Below are 5,539 nucleotides of genomic sequence, written 5' to 3' on the forward strand. Positions count from 1 at the left end.
CAATAGCCACATTGTGGAGGGAAACTTTTTTCAATATAAGGAGTCAGGTGGGTGTAGCGTGTGGCGTTGACCCTGAGTCGGGTCAACACCACCTCCTCTCTTCTGTCTCTTCTGCAGGCTGTGTCCCACATTTTTATTTCTCCTCTGTTCTTGTTTATTGTGAGGTCGGTCCACTCACTTTGCCACAGGAGATGGATTTTTGCTTTTATAAAAGAGAAAACACCTGAGATCTGTGCGGACTATGCCAGGCTCCAGATCACCAGTCGACCCAGCTAATTTGTCAGCCTGTTCATTGCCATGGATACCCGAGTGTCCAGGTACCCATATCAGCTTGATTGATTTATTGGCACTATGTAATTTACGAATGATATTACCCTGTATTTCATTTTTGGTGGTTTCTAAGGATTTAATGGCTTTAAGTGAACTTAACGAGTCTGAAAATATGACTATTCTATCGTGGGTCGTCGATAGGGCAAAATCTAAAGCTTTATCTATTGCAAAAAGTTCAGAAAGAAAGACCGATGTATGATTCGGCAATCTGAATCTCAACTGGCATTCAGTCGACCATACACCTGCTCCCACACACTCGTCTGTCTTGGACCCGTCGGTATACAAATGAAAAAAGGAAAGATGTTTAATGAGGATCTCTCTGAACCGCTGGCGTACCTCCACCTCCGGCACCGTGGCTTTGGCTGATGGTAGCCAATCTAAAACGGTGGTGAAATTGGGGGTCTCCCACGGTGCAATATTTGACTGAACCAGGGTATCGATAGTAGAAAGATCTATACCGACTTTTTCTGCGAGGTCATCGAGTCTATTGCACAGCGGCTTTCCGCCGCGGTGCTGTGGGCCTACTAGCCGGAGCAAAATATTCCCGTTTTGATGAAGGGGCTGCCTGGCTATTTTGGCGGCGTAAGTCAGCGCAAGCTGGCCGCGTCTAAGACGGAGGGGAGGTACCCCCGACTCTACCTCTAGGCGCTCGGTGCGAGTGCACTTAGGGGCTCCAAAACAGACACGTAAACACGCATTCTGCACAACATTCAATCCTTTCAGAGTTGAGCTCGTTGCCGAGCCATACACGATTGACCCATAATCTACTTTAGACCTAATCAGAAATTTATATAACATCAGTAAAGACTTTCTATCAGCTCCCCATTTGTGTCCAGAAATGCACTTTAATAAATTGAGTGCTTTTTGACATTTATTCTTTAACTGACCAATGTGGTCTTTCCAATTTAATCTACTATCAAAGAGTAGACCAAGAAATCTAGCAGAATTTTGAATAGGTATTGGGTGGTTGTCTAGAGTTAGCCTGATGTTGGGCTTTCTCCTATGGGTAAAGACCACGCCAATACTCTTTCTTATGGAAAACTTAAAACCCCACTGGAGGCCCCAGTTATGAATCATATCCAGTGCCAATTGGATCTGATTTGCCGAGAACTCTGCATTACTGCTGGAGTGCCATAATGCACAGTCATCGGCGTACAGTGAGTATTTAAGATTCCGAGGAGGAGCTGGTAAAATGTCATTAATTATACATAAAAATAATGTTGGTGACAAGACACTTCCTTGTGGGACCCCGTTTGCCTGGACAAAAATGTCCGAGAAAGTGACATTGTCAGAAAATAATTTGACAGAAAACGTTCTGTCAGATATGAAATTTTGGATAAAACAAGGCAAGTTTCCACGTAATCCGAAAGCATAAAGTTTTCTGAGTAGGCCATGTCGCCATGTCATGTCGTTGGCTTTTTCTATATCTAAAAATACTGAAATCAACAAATGCTTTTTGGCAAATGTCTCATGAATATGACTTTCCAATTTTACTAGCTGATCGAGAGTTTGACGTCCCTTTCGGAAGCCGCACTGCTCGTCAACTAGTAAATTCCTGGTATTTAAGAAATGCAATAGCCTACTATTAACAATTCTTTCCATGACCTTGCATAAGCAACTTGTCAACGCAATTGGGCGGTAAGAGATGGCGGATCTGGGATTTCCCCTTCCTTTCAATATGGGAATGATTAGGGCGAAGTGCCATGAATTTGGAAAAGTCTGGCTTTTCCAAATATCATTGTACACTTCTAGCAACTTAATCATGTCATCATGATTAAGATGCTTCATCATCTCATATCGAATCTCATCGGGGCCTGGGGATGTTCCTCTACAGGCTTCTAGGGCTCGGACAAGCTCGTCCATTGTAAGATCTTTATTATAATCAAAGTCATCTCCTGTGGCAAAGTGAATTGGTTGCAGCTCGGATGCTTCCTTGGTGGTCAGGAAAGCAGGATTGTAGTTTTCCGAGCTGCTTGTATAAGAGAACTGCGTGGCGATTGTGTTAGCAATGTCTCTAGGTGCATCATAGTTGTTTCCCTCATGAATAATATTTTTAATTTTTGGCGATATATTTTTTCTATTGATTTTATTAATAGTGGACCAAACCTTTGCAATGCTGGTATTGCTGTTAATTGTATAGGCAAAGCTTCGCCAGGAGTCTCTTTTGGCTTGTCTAATTGTTCTTCGAGCCCTAGCTCTCGCTTGTTTGTAGTTGCGAAAGTTCTCGTTTGTGATGTTTTTTTTTGGAAAAGCCTGTAGGCCCTATTTCGTTCACATAGCGCCCTGCGGCAATCTGGTGTCTACCATGGAACTCTATGCTTAACGCTATCTGACGAAATCTTAGGGATGGATGCCATTGCTGCATTTATAATACAATTTTGAACACTGTTTACTTTATCATCAATGGTTTCTCCAACTACTTCGAGTTTGACGCTCCTTGTGAAGGCGACCCAATCTGCTTTTTTTACGTTAAATTTGGGTGCTGAAGGCGTTCTCGTGGTGTCGCATGAATATTTAATACAAATAGGAAGGTGATCGCTTCCCAACGAATCGTCAATGGTGTGCCACAGGCACTTGGCTGCTAGTGTTGAAGAGACCAGTGATAGGTCAATAAAGCTCAAATTACCGGTATTATCGTCCACTCACGTCGGACTACCATCGTTTAGAAGGACCAGATCAGAGTCATTGATCAACTTAACTACTTGCTCACCTCTACCATCCACCCGCAGGGAACCCCATAAAGTATGATGAGCGTTGAAATTACCTAAAATTAATTTATTGTTTGTCAGACTGTCCTGAAGAGCAAAAAGCTCATCATATATTACCATTTTATCAGGTGGACAATAAGCTGAACATATAGTCAGATACGTGTTATTGAATTTTACTTTGCATGCGACGTGTTCCAAAGTAGAATTAATCGGTCTCTTCTACACAAATGGTAGTTTCTCAGCGATACGACCTCGTCAGAGACTTGGTCGTTTAAATGACTTTCTTGGAGAACAATAATATCGGGAGCATAGGACGAGGCTAATAATCTAGGGGAGTTTAATTTTGATCTAAGACTTCGACAGTTCCACTGTATAATGTCATACACGTGGATTACGTTTTATGGGGTTTGGAAGTGCCTTGTCCGCCGGTTTAGTTTCTTTTTTTGGGAAGGAGGCGCCTCCTCCTCTCCCACGCTTCCCGAGGGCCTCTCTCGGGAATTTTTGGAGACAGTAGCCTCCATGGCCTGCTCCCCTCTGCTAGGGAGACGCCCGGCGGAAGATGATCTGCCCTTACGAGCAGACCAAAAACCAGGCGAAGTCCTAGTAGGGGTCACCTGGACTAGAAGGTGTGATCCAGATTGTGATTTGGTATCCTCCTTAAGATGCTGTTTTTGTTGGGTTGATTCAACAATTTCCTTTATTGTCTTGTTCAATTCTTTAATCTGATTCATTCATTCTCTGACCGTTTCCTTCAATTCTGCAATTTCCTGGTCCTTAGCTGCGAGCTGCTGACTAACACTGCTTGCACTGGTAACTTTGTTAGTTACTGCTGAAGCGTAAGAAGTATTGGGTTTGCTTGCCAAACCTTCAACTTTCTTCTTGGCCTCACGGTAGCTAACATCGTGCTCTCTCATGTATGCCAATGTCTCAGTCTCCTTCTTCATGGGGACTGATGGGGACCTCCACAGTTAGCACACTTGAGTGTGTTTTCCGTGCATGTAGTGGTATCATGGGCTCCAGCACATTTACCACAAGCGAATTTATCAGTATCCTTATCAATGCATCTTAATGAGGTGTGTCCAAATTCTTGGCATCTATTACAACGCATTGGTTTTTGGATATAAATTCTTACTTGAACGATCTCATATCCGACTTTGATACTACTTGGAATTTTTGGTGTGGAAAAAGTAAAAAAAAACACAATCCGGTTTTTACTCGCACATTCCCATCCTTCTTGATCATGCAATTTACGTCTACTACGCTTTGGTCTTTCATGGCCTCAAGAATTTCCCTTTCTTCCATTGTCCTCAAATCCCTGTGAAAGACTACTCCCTTACAGGTATTTGGGCCAACAGGAATAGATACTTTTACGTTGAAGTCATGAATTTGCGTCAGTTTAAGCAAATCCTTAACCTGAGATTTAAATTGCACTTTTACAAGAAGGCTACCATCTCGCAATTTTCGGACAAAATCAAAACTGCCTTCCACTTGACCATCAAGGACCTTCTTAATGATAAAGGGGTTGACATTCTGCAGGGATTGATTTTCATTCACGCATCGAATGTTCACACACCTTGCGTTCTCGGGAGGGATATCAATGAATGGCGTTCTGGGTCGGTCATTGGTCGGGGTTCCATCAGTGGTCATTTTAGTCTTAGATGAGTTCGGAGTCGCCCCTCCTCCTTGAGGAGGAGGAAGGGTAACCGGGTGTCGGACCAGGTCCGAACCCTGGGCCAAAGCCCGTTGTCTTAAGGGGACTACCTTTCCCTTAACTGTTGGATCAACCTAATCCCAATAGCTAAGAGATTAAAAAGAGGTCTTTCGGTTACACGTCCTCGCCCCCCCCCCCCCCCTAGTGGAAGCTTGGTTGCGTTCTACAGTACCAACTAGGGGATCGGAGTTGTGTGTAAGACACCTTCCTACCGCCGAACCTGCTTAGTGCGAGGGACGGTAAGTCGGTGCCCACCCCCCAAGCGAATACAGGAGCTCACAAGGAAACTCCGGTAGGCTTGGGAAAGTCACACGGAAAAATTGAAAAATTCAGGGGAAGAAAAAAGTTGCACCCACAAGGACGCCCCAGACTACTGGGCCTTCCTACCCAGGGGTCACAGCCCGTAAGGGCTACCCTGGGGTAGAAGAGTGCTGCGGGTCTGGGGTGGGGGCCGACTACTCCTACTGTAGTCTTGTGTCACCTGCAAAAACAAAGCACTGAAGGTGCAGGCAAAGCACTTAAAGTGCTCAAAATCTGTACAAAACAGCGTTTACTCTACTTTCCTTACGTTAATCAACACAGAAACAACAATATCCAGTGAAACAAAAGACCCCGTAACCCAGGGTAACTCGAGTGTCACAAGATTTTTTATTTGCTGCTGCTGTGTTTTCAACAAGGTGTGAGCTCTTCAATGTCTCAGACACGAGTGTACCCTAAGGTAAGGATAAGGATAAGCCAGATCTGCGGAGCATATGCTACGCCGGGCTTGTATGCAGTGACGCGAGCCTGC

Source organism: Penaeus japonicus, unplaced genomic scaffold, assembly GCF_977035675.1.
Source record: "Penaeus japonicus unplaced genomic scaffold, GWHDUDI00000001_assembly GWHDUDI00000034, whole genome shotgun sequence".
NCBI classification, from domain to species: Eukaryota; Metazoa; Arthropoda; class Malacostraca; order Decapoda; family Penaeidae; genus Penaeus; species Penaeus japonicus.